This window comes from Arvicanthis niloticus, chromosome 23 (genome assembly GCF_011762505.2).
Source record: "Arvicanthis niloticus isolate mArvNil1 chromosome 23, mArvNil1.pat.X, whole genome shotgun sequence".
Classification (NCBI taxonomy): Eukaryota; Metazoa; Chordata; class Mammalia; order Rodentia; family Muridae; genus Arvicanthis; species Arvicanthis niloticus.
Window position 1 is genome coordinate 19,798,755 of NC_133430.1, and position 22,557 is coordinate 19,821,311.

Consider the following 22,557-nt stretch of genomic DNA (forward strand, 5'->3'; position numbering starts at 1 on the left):
TCTTTCAAATTCTCCCTTTCTTTTAAGTCCCCAGGGTAACTGCTAACCCACTTTGAACTCGTGCAAATTCACATGCATTTATTAGAGTTATTGTCTTGAGATGGTCACCCAAATAATTCTAAAACTTGTTACAAAGAGTATAGTGGATAACCTGTGTAAAGAAGAATAGACATTTCTCTTTTTTCTTTTCCAAACCATAGAAATCATCACTGATGTTTCCTGAACAGCGGAATAAACTATTTATGTTCTTTTTCTCCTTCAGTGCATTCTAGGGTGAATGCTGACATATCATCTTTGCTTTGTCAGACCCGAGGGAGGGATCAGCTCCCCTGTTCAGTCCTTCATAATTCCTGAGGTCAAGGAAGATGAGAGAGCCCTCCTCATCCCCAGGACATCTGGTAGGCTTAAACTGCCTTTTCCAGCATCCAGGACAGGATACAGGCATTTTCTTGCCTGTTAAATGGGTCCAGCAAAGTGCAAATGTGAGGAGTAGAAATGGTGCTTTTGATGGTCCTTTACATGTGTTCACAGTTTATTACTTGTCTTTATTTGGTGGGGAACCATAGAAACATGATCTGTTGCGTGGTTTATTTTCTCAGTTCTGGAACCTAGAAGCCTGGAATCAAGGTGTAGATAGGGCTGTTTCTTTGAGATCTTGGTTTGTAGACTGATGTATTCTATGTCTTTATATGTTTTTTTTTCCCCTTGATGTCTTTCCTCATGTCTTCAGGAGTCCAGTCACATTGGATTGGGACATATGCCGATGATGAGCTCACTTAATCTTAATGAACTCTTTTAACAAACCTTCTCCAGGAGCTGGCTCCATCTCTCACCACTGGCAGCACTCAGGAGAGCAGGTCCTGAGCCTTGCCCAGGCAGCACAGTGGAACTGGTCCTGATGGCAGGGCTGTGGGTAAGCTGGCCCCAATCTAGAATGTGAGTGTCAAAGAGTTGGCTCTGCCCTTTTTTTCTGTGAGCTGGCATCATGGGAGCAGAAGCGATACCCATCCCCCACCTCTGGCAGATGGAAAAGCTCTCCATAGTGTCATGAGCTCAGGAGAGCTATCCCTACCCTAGAGACAGCAAAGAGGAGCTGACCATACTAGCGGGAGCTCAAGTGAGCCTGCCCCGAGGGCAAGAATGCAAGAGAGCTGGCCCCACTACTAGTCTGCTGTGAGGAGGCATGGGTGCGGGGGGTGGGGGGTGGGTGAGGGGGGTCCTGCTCCCTGCCCACCGCCACCTATGGCAGTCAGGAGAGCTGGTCCTGGAGTTGTAAGAGTTGGTGAGCTGGCTCTGCCACTTGCTAACCACAGCACGTGGGAGAGCAAGTGGGCCCTGCACCTTGCCTGTGCATCACAGTGGAGCTGACCCTGATGCGATGTGGGCAGCACCGGAAAGCAGACATCCGGGAAGGGTGAGAGCACAACTGGCCCTTCCTACTTGAGTGTCCGCTGTGAGGTGGTGTAGGTGAGGGAGTGATGCTCTCTCCCTCTCCCCCCTCACCGGCCACCTGTAGTAGTCGGGAGAGTCCTGTCTACTCACTATAGCATATGGGAGAGTGGGCCCAGCACATCACCTGTGGAGTAACACTGTAGAGCTGGCTTTAATGGCAAAGGAGCAGACGATCCATGCCCAAGGCAGTGTGAGCAGGAGCCCCTTCCAGCCTGCAGCACTTGGGCCAGGTGCCTCGACTGGGTAGCTCAATGGAGCTGCCTTTGGAGGGGTGGGTGCCAGTGAGCCCCACTCTCCCAAGTGCTGCAGGCTGAGAGGGGCTCCTGCTCACACAGATGATATAGATTTGGGGGTGGGGTTATCTGCATATGGCTGAGATGTGTAAAAGGGGCAGTTCTGCTGATCCAAAGCTGCAGGATCTCCATGACACAGGGCAACAAACAACAGGATAACCGGGAGGAGTCCCGATGAGGATCCAATATTGATGGTGTCGCAGAAGCCAGAGACATTGAACCAGACCAGTGACTCATTGCAATGACCATTTGCAAGTTGAAGATGTGTGGACAGAGGGATCTACTTCAGGGCACAGTGTGACACACTGCAGCCTCCTGATGAGATGTTTTCTATGCCTTTTTTTTTTTTAAATATTATTTGCTCGTGGTTTTTATTTGGGGGGCAGTTGCAAAGGCAAAGAGCAGGTATGAGGGAATGGGGAGACGAGCAGGACAGGGGTACACAAACAATCAACAAACCATTTAAAAGCCAGTTTCCTTACCTATATGCTAAGATACTAGGGCTCTGACTCTGATCTGTGAGCCCGGGGGACCACATGTGAGTCTGTCAGCACACTTCATTGGCATCCTGCAGCCCATCCCTGCTGAACTCTGTGGTTCTTCCAACACACAGAGAAAACTAGTCTACTCCGCCTGCAGTGTTCCTGTACTCACAGAAACTAGTCCACTGTGCCTGGAATCTCCCACCTGCCTTCTTAGCAGTTTTCTTATTTCCCAAGGCCTGGTGAAAAAACACCCTAGGAAGGGTTTCTTTTTGCTATTGTTTAGTTGTTGTTTTAAATTTCTCAAAATTGAAAAGGAATTCATCTTTTCTCCTAAGTTGCCAGTATAGTTTGAGTTTACCTGTGTCAGAGAAATGTATTTTCTTTTCTTCTGCACCCCCATAAGTCTTGGGCAGCATGTAGTACATAGTAGGAATTCAATCAATAACTGCCCCCAATCCCATTGCATGCTAATCAATGCTTTTTCCACTGTCAGAAATACGTTCATCTCACAGCAATGGGGTAAGTTTTGGGAACTTACTAAAGATGAACAAATTAATTTGATGGGCAAATTAATTTGATTTCTTGTTGGGAGCTGACTCCTAGCAGAAAGCGGCTATCATCGTTGCAGCCATCTCAGGCCATCTACCCTGACAAGAGACTTGTTTTCAACAGCCTACAACAGCTGAACACACTCTGATAAACATCTTGTTTTTTTCACATATCTTGTTTTGCTTTTAGTGTGCCCCAGCTGCAAGGCACACGTGGTATCCACGCCTCCAAGGCACGTGGCAAAGCATATAACTACCCTGGATTTCCTTTCAATAAATAAGACTTGATCAGACCCTCTGTCTCCTCTCCACTCTTCACGTCTCTTGCCCCTCCATCCCCACTCTCTCTCTTGCTAGACCCTGACCCTTGGACCGGAGCAGCAGTTTGGACAATTTCTTCTCTCTCTCTCTCTCTCTCTCTCTCTCTCTCTCTCTCTCTCTCTCCCTCTCTCTCTCTCTCTCTGGATATGTTTGAGACAGCATAACCTTTATGGATATCAGCATGAATATTAATTGACTTTTATAATTTATATATACAATTCAAATAATAGCAGCTATTCTACTCAGCAAGTTCGGAACAGGCTGTGTGGCAGTGACCTAAGCTGTCCATGTATGAGGACAAATAGTGCAGAAATGAAGTCTATGGAGAAATTACACACACACACACACACACACACACACACACACACACAGAGAGAGAGAGAGAGAGAGAGAGAGAGAGAGAGAGAGAGAGAACAGAGCTGTCTTGAGAAATGTACAAAATGTGTGTATACGTATTTTTTAAAAGATTATTTCTGTGTTATGTATATGGGCTTTTTGCCTGCACTTATGTCTCTGTACCATATGTAGAAAGTGCTCACAGAGACCAGAAAAATGGTGTCAGATCCTCTGGAACTGGAGTCATAGCCAGTTGTTAGTTGCCCTGTTGGTGTGGGAACTGAACCCACGTCTTCTGCAAGAGCTGCCAGTGGTGTTAACCAGAGCCATCACTCCAGCCCTCACATGCATATTTTTTTATCCTGATCACTTTTTTTTTCCTGAGTATATCTGCTACTGGAACACAAGTCCACAAATAGCTATGTGTAGTTATCCTTGCTTGAGGACCCATTCTTATGTCATGTTAAGTGCAAAACATATAAAAAGTATGTTTCATATGCTTCACTTGTACAAGCTAGGTGCAGGTGCAAAACTAGAAAACTCTAAGCCAGCAGGGGGTGATATTCTGCTACCAGCTTAGTAGCAGAGGATTGTATCAGCACACCAGCTACAAATGTATTCTATTGTCTTTATTGCCTCTCTGCCTCTGTCTCTCTGTCTGTCTGTCTCTGTTTTTCTGCCTGTCTGTCTCTGTTTATCTGTCTCTGTCTCTCTGTCTTCCTCTCCCTCTCCCTGTCTCTGTCTCTGTCTCTCTGTCTCTGTCTGTCTGTCTCTGCCTCTTTGTCTCCCTGTCCCTGTTCCCATTCCTGTCCCTGTCTCTGTCTCTGTCTCTGTCCCTGTCCCTGTCTCTGTCTCTGTCTCTGTCTCTCTCTCTCTCTTTCTGTCTCTGTCTCTCTGTCTCTGTCTGTCTGTCTCTGCCTCTTTGTCTCCCTGTCCCTGTTCCCATTCCTGTCCCTGTCTCTGTCTCTGTCTCTGTCCCTGTCCCTGTCCCTGTCTCTGTCTCTGTCTCTGTCTCTGTCTCTGTCTCTCTCTCTCTCTCTGTCTCTGTCTCTCTCTTGTATATGCATCTACATGTATGGAGGCCAGAATCTCCTGCATTATTTCTCAGATGCTTGCCCCTTAGGATTTATTTTTGAGACCAGCCTGTAACTCACCGTCCTGCAACTCAATGATTAGGCTAGACCAGGTGGCCAGTGAATTCCAAGAATCCACCTATCTCTGCCTCCTTAGCACTGGGATTATGAGCCATCATGCCCGGCTTTTTCTTTTACAGGGGTTCTGGAAATCAAACCAACATTCTTATGCTTGCACAGCAAGTGTTGTACCCACTGAGCCATCTCCTCAGACCCTATTTCATGTCTCCTCACCCACATCACTGAACCAGAAGCTCGATATTTTGACTAGGCTGTCTATCCACCAAGCTTCTGGATCTCTCTCTCTCTCTGCCTGTCTGCACTCCCCAATTCCAGAGTTTAAGGCACATCCAGCTAATGGCAGCCAAGGACAGCTGGGGAAAAGGAAGTCAGTGTCGTCAGTACTGTAGCCATTGGTGGGCAGCTCACACTCCAGAAGACAGCTTCAGACCTATGCCCATACAAATGGCCCTGGCTAAACCCAGTGGGTCAGAAAGCAAAACCAGAAATGGACCCTGAAAGTGGGATGGGAAGAAGTGGGGGAAAGGATGGAGGGTGGGAGGAGGTCAAGAGAGGGTGGAGACATGACTGTGTCCATAATCTATTATATACATGCATGAAACTGTCAAATAGTAAATTAATAAAGTTTCCATCTTTATGGGAGAACAAAATTATGTTTGTGAATGGCCTGAAGTCATGTTTTCACATGCTCATGTCTTGGCTTCTGGCTTCACCAATTTGCCACCCCCCCCCCCCCCCCTTTTCTCAATGCAAACTATGATGGTTTGTATATGCTCAGCCCAGGGAGTGGCACTATTAGAAGGTGTGGCCCTGTTGGAGTAGTACTGTGGGTGTGGGCTTTAAGACCCTCATTTTAGCTGCTTGGAAATCATCCTTCTCCTAGCAGCCTTCAGATGGAGATGTAGAACTCTTAGCTCCTCCTGCTCCATGTCTGCTTGGATGCTGCCATGCTCCTGCCTTGATGATTATGGACTGAATCTCTGAACCTGTAAGCCAGCCCCAATTAAATGTTGTCCTTATAAGAGTTGCCTTGGTCATGGTGTCTGTTCACAGCAGTAAAACCCTAACTAAGACACAAACCAAAGACAACCTAACCATGCTTCTCAATGCTCAAAAGCATTCAAAACATTTCTCACTGACAGCAGAAAACCACCCCATAAAGCATGAGCTGAGTAGTCCTCACATTCGGACGGTTCAGGCTTCTACCTTGCTTACCTCTGGTGTCTCTCCTTCGTGCCTTGCCGCTTCTGTGACTTTCCATATGCAGTTCTATGACTGTCAATTTCCACCTGACATACTCATGGACAGCTTTAAAGCAAGCCCAGAAGCCATTTCTACAGGAAATGTTTGTCGGCTTTCCCCCAGCCAGCCTTAACCAGAGGTTAACAGCTTACTCCTTAACACCTCATATTTGTGCTTGCCGGTTCCGCTCTTGTCTTTAATGCACCATGTGGTCATTTATCTGTCCACATGTCGTGCTCAACCCTGCTTTTGGCCATGATCAGTTCAGTGACTGCTCCTTAGTCTCAATTGCATGGGTGGATGAGTGAATGCACGCCTATCAGGATGGTGGCATTTCATGTTCTTTATGCTTCTTACTTTAAGCGTTTTACACAGATTCTTTTCTCTATACGAAATGTTAACGAGCACTTACGTTGATGCACACTTGCTTTGATTGTATTAGGATATGAATGATCATAATTGCCTATAATTCAATCTTAGCAATCTTGGGAGGCATGTTATCATTTACATATGGAATAGGAGGGCAAAGAAAGCTAAATAATGCATCTCGTTTCCTTTTTCTGTGGTTTTTTTTTTTTTTTTTTTTTTGATTATAGGGAATGTGGGTGGGTGGTGGGAGATAGGAGAGTTTTGTATGTTGTCTTGTGTTTGGAAGTGTACTGGACTGGCGACTGCTGAATTTATATGCAAAGCTGGGTGACCAGGGACATGTTACTGTCCACCTCTAGGCTGCAGTTTTGTTATTCACAGTAGAAGGAGGTTGTTCGACAATCTAAGCCTTACCCAGATCACAAAGGCAGTGCTTTTCTTCTCTTTGCAGCGACTTGCAACGTGGCCCTCCTCCACACCAATATGCTATAGTCACACAGCTGCGATTTTTCTAAAAATGGACACTCTATAAATGTTAAAACAGTGCATGTTAGGGAATAGTCAGTTTTGGTCCAAAAAGGGAAAACCCCACTCTGCTAAGAGATAAACATTACAGCCTTGGCTACCACTCAGAATCAAACCATTTCAGAGTAGACGCTATCCGGAGACACTGTTTAAAAGACTGTATCTACATATAGTTAGCAACCAAGTAAGATTTAAGCTTATTTGGAGGCATCTATTAGCCGAATGAGCACAGAAATGCATCTTGGATTTTCTCTGTGACACTGCTTCATAAAGGATCACGGGCAGTTCTGTGTAACTCTCATGTGTGTTGAGGTATTTTATGAAGATTCCCCTGACTGAGTTACACAGGGAGCCTTGAGGCGGGGTCTCAATAATGGCATCCCTTTTTCTTCATGTGGGTTCTGAAACCAGTTGAAAAGAGGGCAAAGTTGTCCAGCAGATGGAGATAAATATATTCTCTTTGTTGGTGGCAAAGATGGTATTAGACAGTATGGCTTACAGCTGTAGCTTTCTAGTACTGAAAGCCAGGATCAGTCAGCCCCACCCAGTCCCACTATACGGTGGTCAGTTTGGTCCCTAGCAAGCAAACTAATTAAGTATCTCCATATAAACCCACTGTGGCAGAGACTGCAAATTATCAATTCAAACATTGTATCCTTTTCTTCAGGTGTTCGGGTTTGCAATTTAGCAGAGCACAGTGGCTCTCCGGAATGGAGACTGTGTCTCCATGTCTTCTTTTCAGCTACACTGTGATTTTGTTACAGAGGACAAAGGCAAGAACTGCTCTCAGCTCTGAGAACAAAGGGCAAGGAAATCTGAGGTTTTTGTCCTCATTTTCTTCCTCCATTCTGGGGAGAAGAAAGAAGGGGATAGAGTACCAATTTAGGACCATGATAATTTTATCATGATTTTAATGATAGCTAATAATCTGTGAGGGGGGCATGGCCCTGGGGACATCACTCTATCCTTGGGCTGCTGACTTTAGATTTTTCTTATTGGGAGAGACAATTTTTAGCTTGTTGAAATCTCTATAATGTGGGATGATCTGTCATTTAAGACTGAGACATTTGAACTCATCACACAAATTGTTGCATGCCCACAGAGATTGGGTTTGATACAGAGTGATTTAGAGGCAGATCGTGTTTAGCAAAATAGGAATGTTGGTTTAATTTGATCACAGTACACCATAAACACATATAAAATTACTGAACTTTTCCATGTAACTTAACACACTTTAAAAAATAATGTTAAGAAAAAGGATAGCACATTGGGCTGCAAATTCTAATTTGTGCTTCTGGCTTAAGGAGAGAGCAGACTTAAAGTGCCCCACTTTTTTCACTTTTAAAATTCCCTCCGTTTTTATTACAGGTATCCATAAATGGATTAATTATACTATTGCATCATGATATACTCTCACATCAGTTACTGGGTTTTTTTTTTTAGATTTATTTTTTTGTTTTGTGCATATAGGTTTCTGACTGCATGTGTTAAACTGTGGGCATGAAGTTCCCATGGTGGCCAGAGGAGGGTGTGTGATGGAGAGGGATCTCGATGGAGTTCTAGACTCTTGTCAGCCCTTCCATAGGTGCTGGGAATAGAACCCAGATGTGACTTAACAATGTCTTCCACTGTGCAGGTCTTAAAACTTAAAACTTGATGTTTGACCTGGCAAGGAAAGTTCCTGCAGGTGGTCGGCTTAATCCCCGAAGCTGTGGAATTCATAAAAGCAAGGGACTACAGGAATCTCTGTCTTAGGTCTGGCCTCTCAGCCTTCTTTAAGGGCCCAGCTGATATCATGAGACCTTCCTGGGAAAGTCTTTCTTTTATTTCCAATCAATTGTTAGGGACTTTAATTCCCTTAAAACCAAGCTTGTCTTATTATTTTAAATCCTCTCTCTCTCTCTCTCTCTCTCTCTCTCTCTCTCTCTCTCTCTCTCTGCGTGTGTGTGTGTGTGTGTGTGTGTGTGTGTGTGTGTGTGTCCCTGTCTGTGGGTGTGTGCACATAAGTGCAGGTGCCCATGGAGGCCAGAAGCAGTGAATCCCTGTTCAGGTCTTCTATAAGGGCTGGAAGTGCCCTTAACCACTTAACCATCTCTCCAACTTTCTATGCCCCCACCCCCAGTTAAAACTCTGTATCTTTGCCATAATATATAACATCAACACAAGTTTGATAGCTGATCCATTTTAGTGTATTAGATAGAATCAAGGCCCTACCCTCCTCCAGATGATGGGATTGTATGAGTGGGGAGCCACTGTGGTTCATTTTAGAAGTCCACCTGCCAGTCCACCTTCATGGAATTTTTCCACTAAACAATGCAATCTTCTCTCTTCCTCCCAAGTATCTCCCCCCTCTCATTTTCCCATTATCTGTAAGTATATTTACCTTGATAATCCCCTTCTGGTCATTTTGTGTGTGTGTGTGTTTTTATTATTTGTCTATACTGATATGTGCTTTACAACCTGTTCACTTTAACTGCTATTCGAGAGTTCATTGAATGCATTTTTATAAGATATATTTATCCAGTCTCCTGTTAATAGATGCTTGCATTGTTTCTAGATTTTTTCTATTGTAAAAAATGCTGATCTGAACACTTCTATATATGTCTCCTGTAGGAGGATAAGATGTATTCTGAGAATATATGTATGAATAAAAATTTCAGGTCATAGAATATGTGAATTTAACTTCAGCACAGAATGTCAAATTTCCAAACTTACATCTCCATCAGCAGCAGATAGCCTGTCTCTATTTTATCTCTAACGCTTGGCGTAGCTATATTTTTACATTTTTCACCTATAAAAAGCATAAAAAATTGGTACCCTATTCTGGCCTTAATTTGCATTTCTCTGTCATTTCAGTGAGGATTTTAAACATGTCTTCCTAGGTTTGCTAGCCATGAGCTTCTGTGACAGATCTGTTTGTGGCTTTGCCTGTGCTTCACTGAGGTGCTATTTTAACATTTATTTGTAAGCATTTGTTTATATGCATGGTCTTCCTTTTGTTATAAATGTAAGGAAGTTGAAAATGATTGCTCGGTCGCTTTATCTGTGGATTGGAATGATGAATGGTGCTATTCTTACTTCTGAGAGCTGAGAGATGTGAGGACGGGAGACTGTATGTAAAGGCTCTGCTGAGAGCTGAGAGATGTGAAGATGGGAGACTGTATAAAGGCCCTGCACACTGAAAAGCAACTGGTGCTTTCCTGGAGGGGTAAAATGAGGTTGAAAATTAGGTAAATATAAAAATATTCCTTTTAATTAGGAAGCACCACAATGCAATTGATTGGTTGAATGCACGCAAATGTTTATGCTGGACTGAGAAATCCAAAATTGTGCTTTGACCATTGCTAATTCCAGAACCTTGAGTGATTTACATAATCCTGTGCCTCAGTTTCCTAGTCTATCAAATGGGAACAGTGATAGCATATATTTCAGCAAATTAATACTAAGAGTGTTTGTTCAGCACATAATAAGCACTGTCTTAGTATCTGATGAGAGTATTACTTGACCAGAATTTCTACCTCCTGCTGGATGCCAGGCCCTTATCCTTGTGAAAAAATGGAAGAGAACTCCTATCACACACTCTTATGTACGTGCATTCTTCTAACTTTGAGTCATTTTTAACAAAGCAAAAGTAGAATTTTTTTAAATGAATATCTCAGAGTAAGAGATCAACCGCTGGTGGAAATCTGAGCCTTGGTCACTGACATATACACATCATAAAATGATACAAAGGATATGTTGCATGATCCACACTTCTGGCTGGAAGCTCTCTTTCAGCTTCCCTTAATAGCCTGTGCTTCTGTGAGGAATGCTGAATTACTGCAGGCTGCTCAAGGAAGCGTGAAACCAACACAGGACAGAACTTAAACTGAACTCTTTCGTGAGCCCGAGGTCACACTGTAAGGCAATACTCATTATCCAAGTCAAATGGGCTGCCAATTATTGGAACAAAGAAAAAGCAGTATTGTCCTGTACTGGCTATCTTTCCCTAACTAATAAATTGTATTCATCCCCATTTTTCTGTCTTTCTCCTTTGTTCTGCGGATCCTTTCTCAAGGGTGCTGAATCTGTAGCTCCTCTTATCTGCCCCTGACAGACAGAGTATGGTTCTTCTAGTGGATATATTTTTAGCAGCCATTGAAGCTTATGTATACCACTCTTCTGGGCAAGCATCACCCTACTGTATTCTGAATCACCTGCGTTCAGCCTTCAGGGGACTGGATGGCTTTGCCTGTGGTTGACCTAGGAACTAGAGGCATAAACATCGCACTCTGTGTGTAAGCTTGAGAGGACAGCTAATTGTGCTACTATGAGTATTAATTATGCATGATGTTAAACACAAAAACACTTCCCAATTTTAAGGCACATGTTTTCATCTCTTCTTCCCAATTTCTTACTCTGCACTCTGAACTTGATACAATACAGTTTGTTAGGCTAAGTCGTCGTCGTCGTCGTCATCCGTCCTGGCTCTCTGGGTAGAAAGGATTAGGTTAGCAATTTCTGATACAATCTCTCTCACACAATTCCACTTGTGCCCTGTAGGAAGTCTTCGGGAAACCCACTGTAAGAAACACAGGGCCTTAAGGGAAGTGGTTACCAGTTAACACATCACATTCCTTGGGTCACCTTTGAAAGGACCTGCCACTAGATTAAGTTCCTTTGTATTTTTCTTCCATAGCATTTGTAACTTCACATCTCTATGACTACTGACTTAAAGTGTCACCAAGACCACATTGAACTCCACAAAGGCAGGTAGTCCAGTTTGCATGCATGCTCTGTGTTGACTCTCTGGACTTCTCTCCCTCCTCTCCCCTCTCATTTTAAAACACATGGATTTCAAAACAACTGCTGATTTATGCCGTGGCATGAACCAGAATTACACTTTTATGTGTGGCCATACTGCTTTGAGTTTATCTACGACGACTAGAGGATGGATGTATTTGAGGAAAAGCTTGAACAGCAGATTCACATTTCATGTGTTAAAATAACGAAAGGCCTATAGTTTGGATCAGCAGAGCCAGATCTGCAAAGGGCTGGAAAGTTCATGAAACACAATGTCAGTGGTTGAGGATTCTAACTGTGCACCATACAAATCAATAGCTTTGAATCTGTTCTGGACACAGTCAAACTTGAGCATTAATCTAAATGTGAACAGAAATACAGCACTTTCAAAGTTTCCTGCAGTAACAGTGTTCAGAGAGATAAGGGGTTAAAAACCATGTTCTGGAGATGAGATTGTTAGGCCAGTTTTTGAGTGAAAGGAAACATGACTGTATTCATACTTAAAAAGAAATATTCCAGACAGTAGGTGGAGTCTGAATATAGTTTATGGGTGGTGTGAGCACACCAATCAAAAAGCTGCCAGAAATGGCTAAGCTGTGGGCTGCCTTTAAATCTATGACAGGCCATTGTAGAAAAGATGGATTAAAATTATTCTGAGTACCAAATGGCAGGAACATGAGCAGAAACTACAGACCATGGAGTTTACACTCAGAGCAAGGGAAGTGTGTGTTGCTGAGCTGTGTAGACAGAAGGAATTTCCTGGGGGAAATCAATGAACTTCCATCCCCGACTGTCTTCCAGTGGAGAATGGAGGAATGGCTGAGGGGGTCTGTGAAGTCTCAGAGGGTCCAGATAATGTTGAGGTCTTTGAGGAGCTGCAACAGAGACAATTCATTATTGTGTCCTCATCTTGGAACTTTATACAAAAGAACTGAGTGTCATGTAAAACATCTTAATTAGAACTAGGAAAGTGCAGTTGCTGACTTCTTTAGCAGAGGCACATGAAATGATGTGTTACTCCTCAGTGGTCTCTGCCTGAACAGTTTTCTTCAATCCGGTTCAGGGGAAGTGTCTTGAGTCTGGTTTAGAAAAATGTAGCTTCTACCAGGCAGTGGTGGTACACGCCTTTAAACCTAGCACTCAGGAGACAGAAGCAGGTAGATAGATTTCAGTTAGTTTGAGGCCAGCCTGATCTACAGAGCAAGTTCCAGGACAGCCAGGGCTACAATGAGAAACCCTGCTTCAAAAAAACCAAGAAAAAGAAAAGGAAAAAATATAAGAAAAAAGAAAGTAAAAGAAAAAAACCTATCTTGAAATTCTCTTCGTATATTTGTGAATTGTCTATATTTTGGCATAGTTTCTGGTTACCAATCACTTTCTATTTATTAAACAGGGACAATATTACCCACTTTTGTTTTGTTTCTACAGTTTTTGTAAGAAATGATCTTTACAAAATTCCCAAGAGTCATAGCACTTTTAATACATGGGGACAGTGCCTGAGAAAAATCATACACCCTCCCATACACACATTCACACAAAACCACAAATACACACACACACACACACACACACACACACACACACAGAGACAGAGAGACAGAGACAGAGAGACAGAGAATCAGAGACAGAGAATCAGAGACACAAACAGAGAGAGACACAGAGAGATAGAAACAGAGACAAAGAGACACACACAGAGAGAACATCTGTCATTATTGGATGTCTTCTTCAGTTGTCGTCTACTTTTTTAATTTTGATGACAGAGTTCACTGATTTGTCTAGGCTGGCAGCCAAGCACGCTTCAGGATTTCACCTGTCCCAGCATGTCCAGTTCTGGGATTACAGACATTTGCCACCTCTGACTATTACATGGCTACTGGGTATGTGAACTTAAGTCTTCGCATTTGTACTCCCTGAGTTCCTAAAGCAAATGGTACATGCTTATATGGGGAAACAGGATGGCAGGTAGCACAGTAACTGAAGAGTTAAGCAGTAAGAGGAAATGCTTCCTGATTGAGCTGATGGCATCCTGTCTCCAGGATATTATTCACCTTCCCCCTCTAATTTGATGCATCTTTAAAGATAACCATTTGCATGAGTTTCTAAACACTGTGAGAAATTAGCCTTAATTCTGAGAGGATGATGTATGGTGCTTGAAGCTTCTCCAGACTAGTGCTGGAGAGTGGGAGGGAATAATTGATTCTCTTGGATTGGTACCCGTCTTCCTTTGGATGCTGGATGGGGGTGGAATTGGTCTCTAAATAAACATGATTCATCGTTTATTGGAAAAGCTGAAAAGTTCCCTTGAAAATGCAACAGAACTCTATTATGCTGCAGTTATCGGTATTGCAATCTGTTCCAATGAATGCAATTACAAATCCATTTAGGAAAGAGTATGATTGGGGAGTGTGTTTGCTTGCAGTTATCCTTCAGATACCTCAACAGTGCTCTGTAAAGGATTCCTCCCAAACTCTTTGGGTTCTGTTCACTTCTAGCGCCTGTCACAATGCCCAGAACAATTTAGGGTTTTTGCTAATATTTGCTGACATCTCATTATGCAGTCTGCCTTGTATGTTTGCCCACCTGATGCAGAGTGTCTCAGAAACTGGTTATAGTTGCTTAGTTGCTTTTGTGTGACTGTTATATGTGTTCTCTGAACCTAATAGTCTGTTTCTTAGCTGGTGTACATCTGACACACACCCTCAACATCCTACTTAAAGTTACTAGAACTGAGCCATTTAAAATAAATCTTAAGAGTGTAGGTATCACACATGATAAAGAGACCCGTTGTAGAATTTCCATGGGAGACTGGAGCTGAAGTGTGACCCAAAATGAACAGCTTGATGCCACATCACTCCATACGGAGACTAAACAATACTGTGACTTCCACCATGTCTTTAAAGGACTTACACGTTTGTCTCTCAAGAAGACAGCACTTGACGTGGGGACCCAGAGAAGTGGCTGTGTGGTGTCGAAAGAGAAATACACCCAACGAAAACAAGTCTTTTTTACCACTTGCTCTAATCTCTTTAGTCCAGGTAGTGGGCCAATAGAACAGGAAGAAAGTAGAGAAAGAATTCGTCGTCAGCATCCGCAGCAAGGTCCAAGAAGGACCAGAGGGGGAGTAGGCAGTTGAGGCAGCAAGGGGGCAGAGGGAAAGAGACACATCTTTTCTTTCAGAAATGAGGCTCAAGTTTGTTGGAAATTGGAAAAAAAAAAAAGTAGCTGAAAAGGAAGGGAACTGTTCATGGAGAACAGCAAGGCTAGCGGACCAGCGGATCTGTCAGGACTGTCGTCAAAGGGTGGAGAAGGCAGTCCAGCATAATGTAATGGGAGAAGTGGAAGGGGAGAAGTGGAATTATTCCCATTTGTGTTCATGCTGAATGAAGACTTTATTAAACTGCATCCATGAACGTCATAGATGTCACTGAAGACTTCATAAGTGTGCAGAACCCTACCCCAATCCCATCACTTGAGATATCTCTCTTTCCCCAATCTTCCCTAAGGCAGCAAAGTGGTTTAACTTCTTCATGGTGCTTATTCATTCTCTTCTCTCTGGATGGAAACTTGTTTATCCTTTTGCAGACTCGGCTTCAATAATCCCCCTTTAGTAATATAGGGTATCCTTGCACAATCTCTCTGGGCTTTTTTTTCCCCCAAAGAAATAAAATCTGCAGGTGAGTCAATAGATGAACCTTCCTCTGATTTGATACACTTTCATTTAGGTTAAAAGAAAGAGGGAATTGTGCTCAGAAAAGAAATCAAGGGCAGGTTGGTAAGGGAACCCTGGATTCAAACAAAATCATCCGTGGGGTGCCTTGGCTGTCAGACATGAAAACCGCATGGTGACTTTTGGTAAGTGCTTTTTATATCTTCTTTGCAAGCTTCCGGTGAATTTCCTGTTGGGAGACATTGTATCCACTCGATTGAAAGTTGCAGAGCTCCTGCCCTATCACACAGAGAATTTTCCAACATAGTATCATGTTCTCATTTGCTTCCAATCAATGAGCTCACCTAGAGGAGTAAAAACACAGTTCTGACAGACGAAAGTGGTAACTGGTAACGGACGAGATTTAACGGGACTCAGCTAAAGTAAGACTGTGGTAGATTTATAATTCTAAATTCTGATAGTCTTTCAGTGGCTGCTATTCCAGCAGCCTGTTCAGGTGTGCAGTCTTCAAAGGCAAAGACCATGGTTACAGCTCCAAACCATATTACTAATCAGTTCTCCTCTCTGTACCCATGTTTCCACTCCTAGAGTCTTGGCACGTCCTTGGTATCTTTGCTTTTAATCTGTGTCTTTGATCCATTGCTGATGTACTAAGTGATGTGATAGCAAACTACATGCTGTTTGATGATTCCCTATCCACTCACTGGGCAAACAGATGAGCAGTAGAAAGACATCTTGCTGTTCTCAAGGTTTGGAACAATATGAACACTATTGCTGTAAACATCCATGTTCAAGGTTTGATGTAGAATCAAGTTTTCAAACAGTTGGAGAAGTAAGCATAATAGTTGCATCATATGATAAAATGTTTACTTTTTAGCACGTTTGCCAAGCTATCTTCTAAAGGAGGTATAATTTTGAATTTCCATCACTTATAACTGGAAATTCTTGCTGTTCCATATCCTTGCCAGCATTTGATGTCAATCATTCAGACTTTGGACATTCTAATAGGTGTTTAGTAATATCTTGTTATTTGTAATTCTCTAATAAAATATGCTGTTGAACATCTATTTGAATATTTAATGTATGTGTGATTTCTTTTACATACTTTTTGAAGGTTTATTTATTTATTTATTTATTTTTTATTTGCATATATGTCTGAGTGTATGCTCACATGTATGTGTGGGTATGGGTGTCTGTGCATGGACGGAAAAGCTCAAAGAGAGAGTCAAGGGTTTTCTCTCTGTGTGTGTCCATGTGTGTGTGTGTCTGTGTGTGTGTATATGTGTGTGTGTCTGTGTGTGTGTGTCCCCATTCCTTTGAGGCAGGGTCTTTCTCTGAACCTGAAGCTTACATTTTCTAGGCCAGGCCAGAAGCCATCAAACTTCAGCGCTGCCTCTGTCTCTGTCTCCATTAGAGCTGGGGTTATAGGTGTATGCACACTGGATGCACAGCTTGTCGTGTTGGATGCTGGGATCTGAATTCTGATTCAGATTGAACAGAATGAAATCTGAACTTCTGAGGCTCTCTATCCTCTTTTGCATGTGTTTAAACCAAAGTGTTTGTTGCTCACTTTTGAGAGATTTTTGTATGGCCTTTTACAAAGTAGAAGCTTTTAATTACAATGACATCCAGAGTATCATTTGTTTCTTTCACAAATTATCACTTTGGTGTTGTATATAAAAACAAATTGTTTCTACACCTATGATGACCTGGATCTTCTATTAAGTTAATTTAGGCTTCTGGTCACATTGCCTTAACAGTCAGGAAGCAGAGAGCAGACAGGGAGTGGGGCCAGGCTGTCAGACTTCAAGACTGATCCTCCCACCCCCAACTCAGTCTTCCAGTAAGATACCACTTCCTAAAGTTTCCACCATCTTTCAAAACATCACCACCATATAGGGGCAAACTGTTCAAACACACGAGACTGTGAGGACATTTTACATTCAATCTAGAATACCAAGGTATCCCGGGTACCCAATGGTAATGATGGTGATACTATTATCAAATAGATGATAGTATATAGCCTGACCACTGTAAGTATAATGCTCTCAGGGTTCAGTCATGGGTTCTCCCATCCTGATTACCTAATTTCATCCCAACCACCTTCCTCTAACTCCGTTTCTGAAGACCAGAGTCAGTTTAAATTTCTACCTTTGTAATATTCATAATGAGAACAAAATTCAACTTGAGCCTTCATATGGACCCATCATAATAAAATCAGCACTGTGCCTTGATTTATGTTTTTGTACATGGACGTCCCAATTTTCTGACACTGTTTGTTAAAAATCTGGTTTTGTGTCTCTTTTGTTGCATTTGCTCTTGTCTAAAGATAATTTGATTTGACTCTCTATGGGCCTGTTTGCCTTTTATCTTTTTGGTTTCATCGTTCATTGAGTTTTCTTTAATATCACACACAGTTTGGCTTATAATAAGCCTAGAAAGTACGTACAGCCAGGCTTCTGGCTTTGTCCTTTCTCAGTGTAAACTTGGCTATTTGTCTTCTCATATGTTTAGAATAACTTTATTGATAGTCAGAAGGTACATAATTAAGGTTTTAACTATTACTAGTGGGATTTACACATCAAATTAGGAAAAAAATGAGACACTGACAGTATTTAGTGTTTCTTTCATTGGACATAGAATTCATGGTCATTTATTTAGTTAGTTAATGTTTTCTTTAGCAGAATGTAACCATTTGTCCTCACAGGGATTGTGCATGTTTTTAGAAAGACTTAATTTGATTTTTAATTTTGCGTGTCTATGTGTGGGGATGCATATACGTGTATTGTCCATAGGCCAGGAGAGGCTGTCAGATCTCCTGGAGCTTGAGTTAAAGGTAGATGTAAATTGCCATGTAAATACTGGGAACCAAACTAAGACTTTTAACTAATGAGAAATCTCTCCAACTCTTGTATGCTTTTACTAGATAATTTGCATCTATATATTTCAGGTTTTAGACATCATCATGAATAGTGTTATATACTTAATATCTAATTTTGCTTACTCATTGTTGGACTAACTGAAGTTACCAACTTTCCTCTAAAAAATGCTTTAATCTTGAAGTCTTGCTACAGTTGCTTATTAGTCCCTCAAGGCACTTTATGTCAAAACATATTTTCTACGTGGTTAATCATCTCACCTTTGAGTAAAGAGTTATGTTTCTGGCCTGGAGAGATGCCTCAGTGGTAATGGGATCCTCACTGCTCTTGCAGAGAACCAGAGGTTGGTTCCCAGCACCTGTGTCAGGCAGTTCATAACTTTCTGTGACTCTAGTCCTAGGAGATTTGATCCTCTCTTCCGGCTTCTGTGGGCACCTACCTGCACATATGCTCACATGCATACAACACACACACACACACACACACACGCACACACACACAAGCTTTAAAAGAGGGGTTGTTGAGGACACAGGGGTCCTTGCATTCACAGATAAGTACTAGAGAAGCCAGGAATGTTAAACATCCATGGGTATCTCCTCAATGGAGGAAATACAAACCTGCATCCTTGCCAGAAAGCTGGATGTGGATGCTGTTAATGACCTTGTGACCTTTTGCTATCTGTAAAGGCAGAACTCAACCAGTTCTGTCAGAAGCTTCTTTATCTCCCAGGTAATAGAACTCATTCTTAGGGGAGATAGCATCCTGACCTCTAAGCCATCTCAGTTACAGACAACAGGAGATTTTATGCCTTTAGGCTATAGAAACTACCTTCATGGTCACATATGCTTTGCAGAGGACTTTCTATGCAGTCATACCTCAAGCTTTATAGTACACCTGGAATTGAAATGAGTCTTTCCTGGAAACTTCCCCCCTCCCAAATTATACTGTGTTTAAATATACCTGGCATCAGATCCTAGAAGTTTGATCCAGTCTAAGTCAAAGTAAACTGAGTTTTTCTTCTCACCTCTTCCTGGATAGTTTAGTTACCAGCAGTGCTTCCTGCAAGGATCCCAACACAGGTTTGATTTCTCCCCCACTTTCTCTAACATTTCCTTCTCTTCACAACCTCTAGGGTTTCCAGTTGATTTTGAAAGTCATTGTGTGCCTTGATCATACTTTTGCCCAGGAAAGCTTTGAGTGTTTCACCACCAGTGACCATGCTGGCTGTATGCTATTTTGTGTGTTTTACTGAGGTGAAAAGGATTCCCTCTGATCCCAGCTTGGTGAAAGTCTTATGGATGACCACGTGGTGGGTTCCATCAAGTGGTTTTTCTGTAACTATTGATATCTTCATTTTGCTTCTTAGCCAGATGGTGTGATTGATTATATTAGTTCAATTTCAAATGTTGAACCTGTCTGACAGTCTCTGAATAAGTTCCACTTGGTAGTGGTGTATAATTCTTTTCAATCTTTTTAAATGCAATTTGTTAACATATTGTTATAATCTTTACATCTCTGTTCATAAGATAAATCACTCTGTGCGTTCTTTATAATATCTTTAGTTTTGGTATTAGGTTAACATTGATCTTTTGCCTCCATATTTTGGAGAAGACTATAGACAATCAGCGTAACTTCTTCCTTAAGTACTTGATATACATCACTAGTGAACTCTGTCTCTGGTGACTTCTTCTGTGGTAGATGAAGTATTGATTACATTTTTAATAGTTATATCCCTATCCAGACTGACATTTTTTCAAATAATACTACACCTTTTCATAGATAATGCAACTGATTTATGATAGCAATAAACCATTGTACATTCCTTTGTCCTGTCCCTCCTTGCATCTTTGCTGTCACTAATGTCACTAACACACACACACACACACACACACACACACACACACACACACACACACACACTATTTTATACACATACATATACAACTATATGCCGGGAGCCAAGACCAGGAAATTACGTGCTGTTTTAGAAAGTCTAGTCAGTACAAGGTTAAGAAAGGACATTCACAGGTCTCAGGTCCCAGGAACTTAAAGAACGTCTGGCATTTCCTTGGAGCTGATTATGACAGTGGGATGGTCTAGGGTGATAAGATTATGACAGTGGGAAGGTCTAGGGCGATAAGGATTCCATAGTAGGATAGCCCTAAGCAATGACCCTCACCCAAACTTCCCGGTTTGCTGTGTCTTTATAACCTGCCCCCAAAATTAAAGTTTCAGAGCTTGATCAGAACCCAGACTTGCTCTCATTCTTTGTGTCTCTTGTCCTTTCATTCGTTCGCCCCCTTCCCTAGGGTTTCGTTGAATCCCCACGGGCCGGGGCAACTATACAGGCAAATAATGTCACTATTTTATTTTGAATGAATAAATCTGTTGTATCAATTAAGAATATGAAGCAAGAAAGTGTTGTTTTACTTGAACTTACTCCTTCTCTGGTGCTCTTTTTCTAAATGTAGATCTGAGTTTTTGACATACGTCAGTTTTAATTCTCTTTAAGAACCATTATCATGGCAAGTAATCTTGCTGGGCATGACTTCTCCCAACTTTCCTTTGAGGGAGTCTGTGTGTATCTTTTACTTTTAAAGGATAATTTAATGTGGAATGGAATTCTAGATTGGTGTTTTCACTAACCTAAGATTTTCTCTCACTGTTTAAAATACTATACCTTGCTTGCTTGCATGGCTTTTTAGGAGAAGTTAGATATAACTATTGTTTCATTCCTTCAGAGGGAAGCTGATTTATACTCTGAATAATTTCAAGACATATTCTTAGTGCTTGATTTTATCAAGTGTGAAGATATAGTGCTTTAGTGTTAATTCATTTGGTTTACTTTGGGGGCATTTTTAGTGTTTCCTATGTGGATTTTGTCTTGTTTTACATTCATCTTGATTGGCATTCTTTGACTACATGTCTGTTTTGGTGTCTGTCATTAGCTTGGGAAGTTTCACAGTTTATTAATTTTTTATTGGATATTTTATTTACATTTTAGATGCCATCCCCTTTCCCCATTTTCCCTTCCTAGAAAACCCTTATCCTATCCCCCTCTTCCTTTTTGCTTTTATACAATTTTTAAAATGTTAGTCAAAGGCTTTATAAGTTTGGTAATGCTCAATAACAAGATGCCCATACAATCAGAAGTGTAACCCAATACCCAACCTAGATATACCAACTATCTTTGACTGGTGGAGACACTCAAACATCTGGAGACACTCAAACATCTGCCTCTATGTTTCTCTCTCTCTCTCTCTCTCTCTCTCTCTCTCTCTCTCTCTCTCATTTTCTAGCTCCTCATCCTCTCCTTACTCCTCCTCTTCCTCTCCTTACTCCTCCCACCTTATCTCCTCCTACATATCACCTTTCCTGTTAAAATAAAACTTTTCTCTTAAAATACAATTAGAGCACAACTATACCAATTTGTGTCAGTAAGGTACAAGATAGTCCTAATACCCAGTCCATCATTTTGTGGACTAACCAGAACCTCTGTCATCTCTACTAACTAAAAGATTTAATTCTGAACCTGGCTTTTTTTTTCTTGGCTTTAGAATGAATGTCAGCTGAAAACCATCCTCTGAAATCTTTTCTCTCAAAGTAAATAGCTGGGATTGGCTATGAGACTATAAGTCTTTAACCCCGTCAGAAATACAGAATGACTGAGTTAACTGAAATTATGGGAAGCACAAAGCATAACTTCTAAAACTTAGCCAATTTATAGAGACCACTGAACACCTGGACAGTCCCTATACAACAAAACATTGGAGCATCTGATCCTCAGCCTTCTGGCCCAGGATCATCTGACAGACCTTAGTGATGCAGAATTATTAAGGGCTGATTACTCTGTCTTGGCAGATGTAATCAGTCGACTATTCTGCAAGTGTGTTCTTTTCTGGACAGTGATTTGTCTGTAGATGAAAAGAGGCAAATCTTGCCTAGTGGCTGTCTCACAACAACTAGAGTAACTCCGAAGATGCTCAATTTCTTCTTAGAATCCAAAACAGGAAGCTGTCAGGAGCAGACAGGTCTCTAATCAAAATGAACATTAATACAGAAATGTTTGTAACGTCAATTCTGTGGACTTCTGACTTTTAAAAACCAACTATCCATGTAAGGCAATCTGGACTGTTGTCTGTTAACTCCTCTCAGCCATGTCTAAATAAAATATAGAAAACACCCTAACAATAAACTCAGAGCCATGAATTTGCTACAGGCCCTTAAATCACAGGCTAACCATCTCAAATCAGTTAAAAAATGTAAAAGAATGACTGGGTCTAAGCCTTGTATTCCTAAATGTGTTATATAGGCACATATGCCTATGAGAATAACAATATTAATCTCACTTTTATATCAATAAGAAACTCATACCAATGAAAACCTTAAATTTGAAATCAAAGTAAATTTTGTACTATTTAAGAAATTGTAAATTCATCTTAATAACAATTATACATATTTCTACCAATAGGTTATGGCTATGCAATAAATCCTAGCTAATCCT